The 15,954-nt window shown below is 45.5% G+C and overlaps 1 protein-coding gene across 1 annotated transcript in view; it reads right to left on the reverse strand.

The window, feature by feature from the left end:
- bdh2 (3-hydroxybutyrate dehydrogenase, type 2) overlaps positions 1-15,954 on the reverse strand; it is a 116,347-nt gene that overhangs the window by 25,546 nt on the left and 74,847 nt on the right.

The following is a 15,954-nucleotide window of genomic DNA, read 5'->3' on the forward strand; positions in this document are numbered from 1 at the left end:
TCTGGCCGAATTGGTGGATCGTAATTTTTGCAAGTGTGAAGTATGTAACACTCTAGTAGTGTTGCTTCAGCACTGTATGCATTTATCCCGTATGCTCAGAATTATGCCTTTAAAGGTATTCCACTTGTCCTCTCCTGAAGTGTTGCTTCATAAACCCCACCAATCAATGTACTTAAGCAGTTCCCTCATCTCTTTAAAGTTAGTCCCTTTAACTTCTATACCTGGCTCCTGTTCCTTAATACTTCTGAATTCCACATCATGTTGAACATAATCATTCTATGGTGACTATCCCCCAAAAGTACTACGACTACCATTCCCTGTACGTTAGCTGGGTTACTTGCCATTACCAGGTCAAGATGTGCATTGCCTCTTATAGGTTCCACATGAAATACTGCAGGGTGGATACTTGCTGATCTGCAGCATAATGTACTAAAGCTGTATGATCTTACTTGTGTTGGATGCCATTGTCTGGGGAATGCACTGTAAAACATATTGCTTTTATTTTCCTGTAGGTTCTTCCCAAGATGCCGAAGACAAAGCATGCTGTATCAAGCATTCCAGCTCAAATACTAGCAACCAGAGCCTGTATGTAATGGGTTTGAAGAAGGTGAAGCACAAATCACAGATGAGGAGGGAGCGAGTAGAGATGCCAGGAAAAGTAGCTGATAAATATAGCAAGGCTGCGAGCCCAACTCCTCTCTAACAGCATGATTAAAGGCTTAGTAACCTACTGACCCTGCCATCAGATGGCAAGTAATGCTAAACCAGAAAACACTAAGGGCTAAAAATTGAGTAGTGCCCCGGAAAAATTAGCATCCCCGCGACGGAAATTGAGTGGTAGCGCCCCAACAGGGAAGCGGGGCGCTACTGGAAGCACCCCGCATCCCTCTTGGGGCGCTGCGAGGGAATATCGCGGCGCTATGTGTCGCAGCGCCATGCCACTGAATTTTTACCCCTTGCAACCTTCTTCCATTCCACCTCTAGCAGCCTGGAGTAGGTTTCAGTGAAAATTCAGCAGCTGCAATGCTGTCAGATATATTTACTGGCACAAAGAGGACAATGGAATTTTCCACCTAAAAAGAGAAAATCAGCAATATAGAAGACGTATTGCGGGGCTAGAGGAACAGTTACGTAACTGTCAGGGAGCAACACAAACTCTACTTGAACACCGTATGCAGACGCCACGCAACTGCTACACTTTTAGACTCAGTTCACTCAGGCACTATCTGCTCTACCACCCCTCCTACCCACAGGGAGACCCGTACCGATGAGAATGGAGACGTCCAGGTAATGGAGCAGTTAATCGCCCCGGCCCATGCTTCCCTTTCACCCTTGCCCAGCAGACCACTCCTGCTTGCGAGACCCGATTTCAATATCTGTGACCCTGATGCTTGGGACTGTGTGGTTCGGAGGCAGCAACCAACTGTCTCTCCATGGCCTATGGACATGAAAATGCTAACAGTGATAGCGAAAGAAGTGTGATTAGGCCAATAAATTGGTCGATTTTGGGATTCGGTATCAAATTCTGAATTCAGGTCTTAACGATGACTCTCCTGTCCAGCCTATGGAGAATCCTGCTGGCAGAACACTGGCAGGGGAACAGAACCTTTCCCACAGTTATAAAGAATTTACAACAGCTAATTCAGCCTGGGCATGCTGGATTAAGTTCTGTAGTGAACACTCATCAGCACAAGAGTAGGAGATACAGGTAGCACTAGAGTAAGAGATAGTCTGACCCCACCTAATACCGTACTAAGAGAAAATACAAGAAGGTCTAAGATAAGTTTACAGTGTATGTGTGTAAACACACGAAGCGTGGTAAATAAGGTTGGTGAGCTGCAAGCACAAATAGCCACATGGGAATATGATGTTGTGGCGATAACAGAGACCTGGCTCAAAAAAAGGGCAGGACTGGGTACTAAATATTCCTGAATATAAGATGTTCAGGAAAGATAGGAGGTGGGGTGGCAATATTGATTAATGAGAATATTACAGTGCTGGAGAGAGAGGATGTCCTGGAAGGACATCTATTTGGTTAGAGTTAAGAAACAATAGAGGTGCCATTACAGTACTAGGTGTATTCTACAGGCCACCAACTAGTAGAAAGGATATCGAGGAGGGAAATTACAGAGAGGTGCAAGAACTATAGAGTAGTGATAATGGGGGGCTTCAACTACCTAATATAGACTGAGATAGTAATAGTGTAAAGGGCAGAGAGGGGAAGAATTTCAGAAGTGTGTTCAGGAGAACTTTCTTGATCGGTACATTTCCGGCCCAATGAGGAAGGAGGCATTGCTGGATCTGGTTCTGGGAAATGAGGTGGGTCAGGTGTATTAAGTTTCAGTAGGGGAACATTTAGTGAACAGTGATCATAGTATCATAAGGTTTAGGTTAGCTATGGAAAAGGACAAAGAGCAATCTAGAGTCAAAATACTTAATTGGAGGAGGGCCAATTTCAGTGGGTTGAGAATGGCCCTGGCCCAGGTAAATTGGATTCAAAGATTGGCAGACAAAACTGTAATTGACTTTAAAGTTTAAAGAGGAGATGGTTCGGGTACAGTCGAGGTACATTTCCACGTGGGGGAAAGGTAGGGCAACCAAAGCCGGAGCTCCCTACATGACGAAAGAGATAGAGAGTAAGACAAAGCAGAAAAAAGGGGTGCATGACAGATGTCAGGTTGAGAATACAAGTGAGAACCAGGCTGAATACAGAAAGTTCAGAGGGGAAGTGAAAAAGGGAATAAGGGGTTCTTTTTTATGGGACGTAGGCGTCGCTGGCAAGGCCAGCATTTATTGCCCATCCCTAATTGCCCTTGAGAAGGTGGTGGTGAGCCGCCTTCTTGAACCGCTGCAGTCCGTGTGGTGAAGATACTCCCACAGTGCTGTTAGGTAGGGAGTTCCAGGATTTTGACCCAGCGACGATGAAGGATCGGCGATATACTTCTAAGCCAGGATGGTGTGTGACTTGGAGGGGAACTTGGAGGTGGTGGTGTTCCCATGTGCCTGCTGCCCTTGTTCTTCTAGGTGGAAGAGGTTGCGGGTTTGGGAGGTCCTGCCGAAGAAGCCTTGGTGAGCTGCTGCAGTGCATCTTGTAGATGGTACACACTGCAGCCACGGTACGCCGGTGGTGGAGGGAGTGAATGTTTAAGGTGGTGAATGGGGTGCCAATCAAGCGGGCTGCTTTGTCCTGGATGGTGTCGAGCTTCTTGAGTGTTGTTGGAGCTGCACTCATCCAGGCAAGTAAAGAGTATTCCATCACACTCCTTACTTGTGCCTTGTAGGTGGAAAGGCTTTGGGGAGTCATGAGGTCAGATACTCTCCGCAGAATACCCAGCCTCTGACCTGCTCTTGTATTTATGTGGCTGGTCCAGTTAAGTTTCTGGTCGATGGTGACCCCCAGGATGTTGATGGTGGGGGATTCAGCGATGGTAATACCGTTGAATGTTAAGAGGAGGTGGTTAGACTCTCGCTTGTTGGAGATAGTTATTGCCTGGCACTTGTGTGGCACGAATGTTACCTGCTACTTATCAGCCCAAGCCTGAACATCATCCAGGTCTTGTTGCATGCGGACATAGACTGCTTCATATCTGAGGAGTTGTGAATGGCACTGAACACTGTGCAGTCATCAGCGAACATCTGCATTTCTGACCTTATATTGGAGGGAAAGTCATTGATGAAGCAGCTGAAGATGGTTGGGCCTAGCACACTGCTCTGAGGAACTCCTGCAGCGATGTCTTGGAGCTGTGATGATTGACCTTCAATCACCACAACCATCTTCCTTTGTGCTAGGTATGACTCCAGCCAGTGAAGCGTATGAGAATAGACTGTCAGCTAACATAAAAGGGAATCCAAACGTCTTCTATAGTCATGTAAATAGTAAACAGGTAGCAAGAGGAGGGGTGGGGCTGATTAGGGACCAAAAAGGAGACCTATGCATGGAGGCAGAGGGCATGGCTGAAGTACTAAATGAGTACTTTGCAGCTGTCTTTACTAAGGAAGAAGATGCTGCCAAAGTCATAGTGAAAGAGGAGGTAGTTGAAATATTGGATGGGATAAAAATTGATAAAGAAAAGGTACTAGAAAGGCTGGCTGTATTTAAAGTAGATAAGTTACCAGGACTGGATGGGATGCATCCTAGGATACTGAGGGAATTAAAGGTAGAAATTGCAGAGATACTGGCCATAATCTTCCAATCCTCCTTAGATACAGGGGTGGTGCCAGAGGACTGAAGAATTGCAAATGTTACACCCTTGTTCAAAAAAGGATGTAAAGATAAACCCAGCAACTACAGGCCAGTCAGTTTAACCTCGGTAGTGGGGAAGCTTTTAGAAACAATAATCCGGGACAAAATTAACAGTCACTTGGACAAGTGTGGATTAATTAAGGTAAGCCAGCATGGATTTGTGAAAGGCAGATCGTATTTAACTAACTTGACTGAATTTTTTGATGAGGTAACAGAGAGGGTTGATGAGGGTAATGCGGTTGACGTAGTGTACATGAACTTCCAAAAGGCGTTTGATAAAGTACCACATAATAGGCTTGCCAGCAAAGTTGAAGCCCATGGAATAAAAGGGACAGTGGCAGCACGGATACGGAATTGGCTAAGTGACAGGAAACAGAGAGTAATGGTGAACAGTTGTTTTTCAGACTGGAGGAAGGTATACATTGGTGTTCCCCAGGGGTTGGTACTAGGACCACTGCTTTTTATGATATATATTAATGACTTGGACTTAGGAGTACAGGGCACAATTTCAAAATTTGCGGATAACACAAAACTAGGAAGTATAGTGAACAGTGAGGAGGATAGGGATAGACTTCAAGAAGACATAGACAGGCTGGTGGAATGGGCGAATACGTGGCAGATGAAGTTTAATGCAGAAAAATGTGAAGTAATACAGGAAACTTTGGTTTATCCGGAGGTTAACTGTCCAGAATGCTCGATCCACCGGCAAAAATCAGGAGCCGTTTCGTTAGGTTTTTTTTCTTTTTGTTGCTTTTTTTTCACCAGTCAGGCTCTGCAAGGTCTCGCTGAAGCTACAGAGACGCTTGCAAGGTATGACCGACTGTTTAGAAGCCAACAGGGTTTGTTGCCAGATACGGAGCTCAAAAGCTCCGTATGTTTCAACATTAGCGCTGGTTTGTCTGGCAGTTTTGATGGGACGGCAACAGCTCGGTCCCGTTGGTGCCGGATAGCACAAAGTTTCCTGTACATTTTGGTAGAAAGAATGAGGAGAGGAAATGTAAATTAAAGGGTACAATTCTAAAGGGGGTGCAGGAACAGAGAGACCTGGGGGTATATGTGCACAAATCGTTGAAGCTGGCAGGACAGGTTGAGAAAGTGGTTAAAAAAGCATACGGGATACTGGGCTTTATAAATAGAGGCATAAAGGACAAAAGCAAGGAAGTTATGATGAACCTTTATAAAACACTGGTTTGGCCTCAACTGGAGTATTGTGTCCAATTTTGGGCACCGCACTTTAGGAAGGATGTGAAGGCCTTAGAGAGGGTGCAGAAAAGATTTACAATAATGGTTCCAGGGATGAGGGACTTCAGTTACATGGAAAGATTGGAGAAGCTGGGGTTCTCCTTGGAGCAGAGAAGTTTGAGAGAAGATTTGATAGAGGTGTTCAAAATCATGAGGGGTCTGGACAGAGCAGATAGAGAGAAGCTGTCCCCATTGGCGGAAGGGTCGAGAACTAGAGGACACAGAGTTAAGGTGATTGGCAGAAGATCCAAAGGCGACATGAGGAAAAGCTTTTTTATGCAGCGAGTGGTTGGGATGTGGAATGCACTGCCTGAAAGGGTGGTGGAGGCAGATTCAATTGTGGCTTTCAAAAGGGAATTAGGTAAGTGCCTGAAGGAAAAAAAATTGTAGGGCTACAGGGAAAGGGCGGGGGATTGGGACTAGCTGAAGTGCTCTTGCAGAGAGCTAGCATGGGCTCGACGGGCTGAATGGCCTCCTACTGTGCTGTAAGGATTCTAAGTTAATGAGCAACCTTTTTGCTTGAGTTTTGTGACTGGCTGTGGTCCAAATGGAACCTAGTCCAGGAACTTCCCCAGGAAACGATGGAGATACTGCATTATTGAAGGGTACAGTGGAGGGTCTCTGGACACAACTTGTGATTAGACTCTACTGACTGAACCCCAGCTGATACCTACCTTAATGTGCCTATAGAATGCCCACAAGGTCCGGGTAGAACAAAGGGTGGGGCATTTATTGCAGCACGCTCACCAGAATCAGAATCAGTTATAAAACAACTACATGCATTTATATAGCATCTTTAATGTAGGAAAACATGCCAAGGCACTTCACAGGAGCGATATAAGACAAAAATTGATACCAAGCCAAAGAAGGAGACATTAGGACAGGTGACCAAAGCTTGCTCAAAGAGGTAAGTTTGAAGGAGCATCTTAAAGAAGGAGAGGTAGAGAGGTGAAGAGGTTTAGGGATGGAATTCCAGAGCTTAGGGCCTTGATGGCTGAAGGCACGGCCGCCAATGGTGGGGTGAAGGAAGTGGGGGATGCACAAGAGCTCAGATTTAAAAGACTTAAAAGGGAGCTGCTGGGCATGTTAGGCTCAATTTTGGGAGGAGAAGGATCTGGAACTGCGCTGTGAAATGAATTTGATGATATGCAAATAAAGTGGTACTGTTGATAACACGCATGATTTAGCTGAAGATTTCAAGAAAGTTCAGTGGGTTTGTTAAAATTAGAAAATAAATAATGTGATGAATCAAACAATAAATGAGATGGTTTGTGGAGTGGCAGAGAATAGAATTATTAGTCACATGGAAAGCGCTATATATAGTTTATAGGATGGTAACATTCTTCCAGGACTCAGAAATCGAGATGAAATGACTAGATTATATGGTAATAATAGGGGGATGTGCAATCTAACCCGAGAGAAAATGTGGAGCTTAGGAAAAGCGAATGTGCTTGAGACTGTGAAGGAATGAGCCATAAAACCGATTCAGAAAAAGACACCATTCTATGAAAGTATTCTGGCCTTATTAAAACATGACAAACTGGGTCTGGAAATCTAGGAACCGAACTATGGAGAAGTTGTATTGTTAACAGCATTCTGGCTATGGGGATGGGATGGTTGTTGACACCGAGTCAAAGGCCTTGTTGAAACAGAAGATTGGAGGCGCCTGACGGTCTGAATCTTTGGAAAGAAGACAATGGTGCATTCTGGTGAAGGTGTTCTAATTGCAAGAGTACAAACAGAAGGCCTTAGTAAAAATGACATCAAATAGAAACACCTGCTGTCACACCGTTTTTATGGTAAGCTTAAGACACCTACACAGGAGACATAATTCTGTATTGCTACCAGCTGAGGTGACTAAGAATTGCAGGGGTCAGCAGAAAAATGACTAGAGATAATTAGCTTACATCAGCAGAAAACCTTAAAGGAATACCACTGGAAAAGGGTATAAATATTGAACTCTCAAATAGGATACTAGCCCCGCTGTAAAGGGGCAAAGTGATTCTCGGCTTCGGAGGCAGGCTCTGTAAGTCTACAACTCTTTGTATCTCGGGGATCAACGGTACTGTATTTGATTTTGGTGGATATCCTGAATAAGACTAAAAACTGTAAAACTGTAGCAAAGTTAAGATTTGAGAGTAAGATTGTAAAGCTTTCTCTTTTTGGAACTGTTAATGTTGTGATTGACTCAACAACTGTAAAATACATGTTGGTTCTTTAATAAATCTATATATTTTTAGAATTGTCTCACATAATACTTCTGTATCAAACTCGCGAACTCAATCTCTGTACACTCTTTGGTGAGGAGTTGCAGAATTCTGGGGGAGTTTTCCGGACCCTCATAATATCTGGAATGTTACAGTCTAGCTAAACTTATTAAAAGTGCTATCTGGAGGACGGTAACATTCTCGGGTTGTTCCTTTCTTTTAGGGAGAGATAGTCCGGACCTTTAGACCCAATTAAGCATCTTTAGGATTCGGCTACCTCAAACTTTAGTTGAAAGTGAACGTCTGAGGAATACGCCTGATCCGGGGTAGCCCAAAGGGGCTAGGACTAGTAATTATCCCTTCAAGACGAGGATATTTTAACCTACATCCTAACAAGATCTCCGATGCAGATAAGTGCACTGCAGAAAGAGTTAGATGGTTTTATGATCTGGAAGAATGCAAGTCAATTGCCAAGGAAGAAATTAATCAGGACACCTGTGATGCCCCATGTAATATTGATTTGGGATCGTTGCACAATTACGCCATTGTGACTTCTCATCGGAGGAAAAGGAAAAAGCAATGCCCACAAGAAAGGCCAAAGTTTGGCGAATGGTTCAGTGACTGTAGTAGAAAGTATGTGAAAGATAGTTCCATTTTCGAGTGATCTGTTTCCCTCTCACTGTTCCATCTTCCATCGATTGGCAAGCATGAGAAATATCACAAGAGAAAGTGCTTTTAAAACATCCGCACACCCCAGATCTGATGCAAGAACGGTTGGCAACAGATATTTTATGCTGTATGACCATGACATAACATTTTGTGTCAACGTGACATAATCCATGAGAAAAAGCCTGTGTGTGGTATGCACAATGAAGACAGCCAAATGACACTGAAGAACGGGTCCCTAACATACCCTACTAAATGAACCACTGTGAAACGTGGCATAGTTAATGTTGGACAGGAAGATGGAAATACACCTTGCATGACCTCAAACTTAAAAACATTAAAACATAGGAATGACTTACGTCCAATCAGTAATGCAGCTTTTTTGTACCAGAAGCAAGGAGATGATTTTCGTGGGTACCGAGACTTACTAGATGAACTAGATGTAATATCTTCAAGTTTGCAGATGACACAAAGCTGGGTGGGCGTGTGTGCTGTGAGGAGGATGCAGAGAAACTCCAGTGCGATTTGGACAGGTTGAGTGATTGGGCAGATGCATGACAAATGCAGTATAATGTGGATGAATGCGAGGTTATCCACTTCGGTGTCAAAAACAGGAAGACAGATTATTATCTGAACGGCAATAGATTGGGAAAAGGGGAAGTGCAACGAGACCTGGGTGTCCTTGTGCACCAGTCACTCAAGGTAAGCATGCAGGTGCAGCAGGCGGTTAAGAAGGCAAATGGTATGTTGGCCTTCATAGCGAGAGGATTTGAGTACAGGAGCAAGGAAGTCTTGCTGCAGTTGTACAGGGCCTTGGTGAGACCACACCTTGAGTATTGTGTGCAGTTTTGGTCGCCTTATCTGAGGAAGGATGTTCTTGGCATGGAGAGAGTGCAGCGAAGATTCACCAGACTGATACCTGGGATGGCAGGATTGATGTATGAGGAGAGATTAGGTCGATTAGGCTTATATTCACTAGAGTTTAGAAGAATGAGAGGGGATTGTTGGATCCGTGGTTCAGTGGATATGCTGTTATTAAATAATCACACGGATGCTGTACATTAACAATAAACAGGTCTTTACTGGAGGAGGGTAGTCTCAAGACTGGGGGTACAGAGGCATGCACAAAGCTTATATACCGGTGTGGTCACTGCCGGTACTACAGTATACAGGAGCTGTAAAAGTAGTTCTGACTTAAAGGCACATACACTACAATTCCTCCCCTTTTAGATTAGTAGTACCCCTAATATTCAAATAACAATTAACATTTCAACATGTACATTAAACAACAAAAGTCCATTTATAGATTCAGTCTTTGGGGTGGCTTCCTGACCCTTTCGGGATAGTGCCTTTCCAGAGGTTCTTGTTCTTGGTGCAGAGGCGATTCTGACCCCTTTTCATCGGGTAGTTCATCGGGTTCCACTGCTACTGGGTCTGAAGTAGATGCTACCGGTATGTCGGGTTCATCCCCAGGTACTCGAGACATGGGGTTGACGCGTTCCTGTGACGCTAAGATCTGATCGACGTGGCGTCTCACAATGTTCTCCCCGACATCCATTGTGTACATTAATGGCCCCTGCCTTGTACATATCGTTCCGGGTTGCCATTTCTCTGTTCGATAGTCACGGGCCAAGACTGGTTGCCCTACATTGAAGCTCCTTGTCGGCTTCTAATTGATGTGCTGGAATTGTTTGTCCTCAACATTTCTTCGCACATTTGGTCTGAGCAAGTCCAGACGAGATCTCAACCTTCGGTTAAAGAACATCATGGCCGGGGTCTAGTTGTTAACTGCATGTGTCGCGTTTCGGTAGGCTAATAAGAAATTGTCCATCTTATGCTGTAGTGGAATTTCATCGTCGCACATGGCCTTTATCGCCTTCTTAAAGGTTTGTACGAACCTCTCAGCCAATCCATTTGTGGCTGGATGATACGGGGCGGATGTGTAATGCCGTACCCCATTCCTTCTCATAAATTTTTGGAACTCGTCGGACACAAACTGTGGTCCATTATCAGAGCAAATCTGCTCTGGCAAACCGTTTCTGGCAAATATGGTCCGTACGACTGCAATCGTTTTCTCTGTAGTGGTTGAAGACATTTTTATCACCTCAGGCCACTTTGAATGAGCATCCACTGCTATTAAGAACATTGAGTCCATGAATGGACCAGCAAAATCAATATGCACCCGTTGCCATGGAGAGGAGGGCCACTCCCATGGGTGTAGAGGGGCATGTGGTGGTGCATTTTGGACCTTCTGGCATCCTAAGCAGCTCGTAGTTAGGTCTTCGATTTGTTGATCGATTCCCGGCCACCACACATAAGCCCTAGCAAGGCTTTTCATTTTCACTCCCCCCAGATGACCTTCATAGAGTCATAGAGTCATAGAGTTATACAGCATGGATAGAGGCCCTTCGGCCCATCGTGTCCGCGCCGGCCATCAAGCCCTGTCTAATCTAATCCCATATTCCAGCATTTGGTCCGTAGCCTTGTATGCTATGGCATTTCAAGTGCTCATCCAAATGCTTCTTGAATGTTGTGAGGGTTCCAGCCTCCACAACCCTTTCAGGCAGTGAGTTCCAGACTCCAACCACCCTCTGGGTGAAAAAGTTCTTTCTCAAATCCCCTCTAAACCTCCCGCCCTTTACCTTGAATCTATGCCCCCTAGTTATTGACCCTTCTACTAAGGGAAAAAGCTCCTTAGTATCCATCCTATCTATGCCCCTCATAATTTTGTACACCTCAATCATGTCCCCCCTCAGCCTCCTCTGCTCCAAGGAAAACAAACCCAATCTGCCCAGTCTCTCTTCATAGCTGAAGCGCTCCAGCCCTGGTAACATCCTGGTGAATCTCCTCTGCACCCTCTCCAAAGCTATCACATCCTTCCTGTAGTGTGGCGACCAGAACTGCACACAGTATTCCAGCTGTGGCCTAACCAGTGTTTTATACAGCTCCATCATAACCTCCTTGCTCTTATATTCTATGCCTCGGCTAATGAAGGCAAGTATCCCATATGCCTTTTTTACCACCTTATCCACCTGTTCCGCCGCCTTCAGGGATCTGTGTACTTGCACACCCAGATCCCTCTGACCCTGCATCTTGCCTAGGGTCTTACCATTCATTGTGTATTCCCTTGCCTTGTTAGTCCCCCCAAAGTGCATCACCTCGCACTTTTCCGGGTTAAATTCCATTTGCCACTGTTCCGCCCATCTGACCAACCCATCTATATCGTCCTGCAGACTGAGACTACCCTCCTCGCTATTTACCACCCTACCAATTTTTGTATCATCCGCGAACTTACTGATCATACCTTTTACATTCATATCCAAGTCATTAATGTAAACCACAAACAGCAAGGGACCCAGCAGCAATCCCTGTGGTACCCCACTGGCCACAGGCTTCCAGTCACAAAAACAACCTTCGACCATCACCCTCTGCCTTCTGCCACTAAGCCAGTTTTGTATCCAATGTGCCAAGGCACCCTGGATTGCATGGGCTCTTACCTTCTTGACCAGTCTCCTGTGCGGGACTTTATCGAAGGCCTTACTGAAATCCATGTATACCACATCCACTGCGTTACCCTCATCCACACACCTAGTCACCCCCTCAAAAAATTCAATCAAATTAGTCAGACATGATCTTCCCTTGACAAAGCCATGTTGACTATCCCTGATTAATCCTTGCCTCTCCAAGTGGAGACTAATTTTGTCCCTCAGAATTTTTTCCAATAATTTTCCTACCACTGATGTTAGGCTCACTGGCCTGTAGTTCCCCGGTTTTTCCCTACTCCCCTTCTTGAATAATGGTACTACATTAGCGGTTCTCCAGTCCTCTGGCACATCCCTGTGGCCAGAGAGGTACTGAATATATGTGTTAGAGCCCCCGCAATCTCTTCCTTTGCCTCACACAGCAGCCTGGGATACATTTCGTCCGGGCCTGGGGATTTATCCATTTTTAGGCCTGCTAAAACCGCCAATACCTCCTCCCTCTCGATGTTAATATGTTCGAGCATATCACAGTCCCCCCGCCCTATTTCTATGTCTACATCGTCCCTCTCCATAGTGAAAACAGATGCAAAAAATTCATTTAGAACCCCTCCTACATCTTCCGGCTCCACACACACATTGCCACTTTTGTCCCTAATGGGCCCTATTTTTTCCCTAGTTATCCTCTTACCCTTAATATACTTATAAAACATCTTAGGATTTTCCTTTATTTTGCTCGCCAGTGTTATTTCATGGCCCCTCCTTGATCTCCTAATTTCTTTTTTAAGTATCCCCCTGCACTTTTTGTACTCCTCTAGGGCTTCCTCCGTCTTTAGCCTTTTGTATCTGCCAAAAGCCCTCCTTTTTTTTCGAATCCATTCTCGTATATCCCCTGACATCCAAGGTTCCCTGTGGTTTTTGGAACCACCCTTGACCTTTACGGGAACATGTTGCCATTGTATGATCTCAATCTCCCTTCTGAAAGCCTCCCATTGCTCCGATGCGGATTTTCCTACAAGTAGCTGATCCCAGTCCATTTTGGCCAGATCCTGCCTTATCCTATTAAAATTGGCCTTCCCCCAATTTAGAACCTTTATTTCCGGCCCACCCCTGTCCTTTTCCATGGCCACCTTAAATCTCACCATATTATGGTCACTGTCACCAAAGTGCTCACCTACTAGCACTTCTTCCACTTGGCCGGCCACATTCCCTAGAATTAGGTCCAGTACCGCCCCCTCTCTTGTAGGACCTTCTACATGCTGGCTCAAAAAGCTCTCCTGGATGCACTTTAAGAATTCTACACCCTCTGTGCCTTTCACACTCTGACTATCCCAGTTAATATTGGGGAAGTTGAAATCCCCCATTATTATTACCCTATTATTTGCACATTTCTCTGAGATTTGCCTACATATCTGTTCCTCTATCTCCCCCTGACTGTTTGGAGGCCTATAGTACATTCCCAGCAAAGTGCTTGCCCCCTTTTTGTTTTTAAGCTCCACCCATATGGCCTCATTAGAGGAACCTGCTAATATGTCATCCCTCCTTACTGCAGTAATTGACTCCTTAATTAATATTGCGACACCCCCTCCTCTTATACCTCCCCCTCTGTCTCGCCTGAAGATTCTGTACCCCGGAATATTGAGCTGCCAGTCTTGCCCCTCCCTCAACCATGTCTCCGTGATAGCAACAATATCATACTCCCAAGTGTTTATCAACACCTTCAGTTCATCCACCTTATTTGCAAGACTCCTTGCATTAAAATAGATGCCATCCAGCCTTGCCCTTGTATATTTGCCCTGTCCACCAAGCTGACTTGTTTTTTTCTCTATAATTGGCAGCACATCACCCCCTATTTCAGCTCCCCTCTGTATCCCATCCCCCTGCCAAGTTAGTTTAAACCCCCCCCAACAGTGCTAGCAAACCTCCCCGCAAGGATATTTGTCCCGCTCTGGTTCAGGTGCAACCCGTCCGACTTGTACAAGTCCCACCTTTCCCAGAAGCAGGCCCAGTGATCCAGGAAACTAAAACCCTCCCTCCTGCACCAACTCTTTAGCCACGCATTCATCTGTTCTATCCTCCTATTCCTATACTCACTAGTACGTGGCACATGTAGCTCATTTAGCACTCTCTCCCTTAACTTGGGTGGAATCACCACTCTGGATCCACACATCACTGTCCCCTGGCATACTGACAGCTGTTCTCTTCTGGATGAGAATGCTGGCAACAGTGAGTCGCCATGTGTTGGCCATCCCCTCACCGTCAATTCATATACCCGCGACAGCGTCGGATCATTGCGGGTCTCCTTCTCTATATCCGCGTTTGTTACTGGCAATCGTTCAATTATTGATGAATAAAATATCTCGATAGGGTCCACTGCTGGTGCTTCCTCCACAGTAGGCAGTGGCAGGCGCGATAGCCCATCAGCGTTCCCATGCTGTTTCGTGCCTTTATATTCTATTTCATATTGATTCACCCCTAGAAACAGGGACCATCTTTGTAACCGCTGTGCAGTCATCACTGGAACGCCCTTCTTAGGATTAACGATGGAGACAAGTGGTTGGTGGTCAGTCAGCAAGGTGAACTTCTGCCCATGCAGATAGTGGTTGAATTTTTTTACTCCCCATACTAGGCTGAGGGCCTCCCTGTCAATCTGGGCGTAGTTGCGCTCAGCTGAGGTTAGTGACCGAGACGCAAAGGCTACTGGCCTCTCCAACCCGTCTGGGAATTTGTGCGACAGCACCGCTCCAATACCATAGGGTGATGCATCACATGCCAAACGAATTGGTAGTGCTGGATTGAAATGGGCCAACACCTCTTTTGATGTGATCAATTCTTTACACTTCTGGAAAGCTCATCTACGTTCATCATTCCACTTCCATGGTACCCCTGTTTGCAGTAGGGTGTTCAGCGGGTGTAAAAGCGTAGACAAATTTGGTAAGAACTTGTGGTAGTAGTTTACCAGCCCGAGGAACGACCTCAGTTGTGACACATTTTCCGGTGCTGGAGCCTTGACTACTGCCTCAATCTTGTCAGGGGACTTATGTAACCCCTCTTCATCGATGACGTGGCCACAATACGAGATCTGTTTCTGGAAAAACTCGCACTTGTGGCGATTAGCTCATAGCCGATACTCCTTTAATCTGGTGAGCACCTTCTCCAAGTTGGCGAGGTGATCACCGTCATTTTCGCCCGTGACCAAGATGTCGTCCAAATAACACTGGGTCCCTGGAATCCCTTGCAGGACCTGATCCATTGCCCTTTGCCAGATAGCTGGAGCCGAGGCTACTCCAAACACCAGCCGGTTGTATTGATAGAGACCTTTATGAGTGTTGATCGTAAGGTATTGTTTCGAAGCTTCTTCTACCTCCATTTGCAAGTACACCTGGGCTAGATCAATTTTGGTGAAGCGTTTACCTCCAGATAGCGAGGCGAAAATATCCTCAATTCGTGGAAGCGGATATTGTACCGTGTGAAGGACTGGGTTCACTGTCACCTTAAAATCCCCACAGATGTGGACCTTCTTTGGTTCCCCAGGCGTATTACTCAACGACCTCTTCATTACAGGAACGATGGGTGTAGCCCACTCGCTCCAGTCCACTTTGGACAGTACTCCTGAACATTCCAACCTTTCCAGCTCTGCTTCAACAGCTGGTCTGATCGCATAAGGCACTGGTCTGGCCTGCAGAAACTTTGGGCTTGCATTTTCCTCTATTTTAATCGTTGCTGTTATTCCTTTTAGTGTTCCTAGTCCCTCCTGGAACACTTCTTTTGCGTCAGTTAGCATTTTTGACAGTCGTCCAGGTGTGACGTCGTCATCCTTTTTGGCCTCAACCTTCAGTGCCTGTATGGAATGCCAATCTAATTGTATCTTCCGGATCCATTCACGTCCTAGCAGTGGTGGTCCTCCATCTGGCAATACATATATATCCATTTTAGGTATTTCCTGGCCTTTATATGTCACTTTCACCCTTATTTTTCCTTTGGGGTAGATCTTTTGCCCCGTATACGTCTTCAAGACAATCTCTGTAGCTTTCAAGGGTATGTGTGAAAATAGCCGCTTGTAGTCTCTTTGATTTATGACTGTTAGAGCTGACCCTGTGTCCAATTCCATTTTCAC

This window comes from Somniosus microcephalus, chromosome 2, assembly GCF_052327205.1.
Source record: "Somniosus microcephalus isolate GS21.2 chromosome 2, FLI_Smic_1.0, whole genome shotgun sequence".
In the NCBI taxonomy this organism is placed as follows: Eukaryota; Metazoa; Chordata; class Chondrichthyes; order Squaliformes; family Somniosidae; genus Somniosus; species Somniosus microcephalus.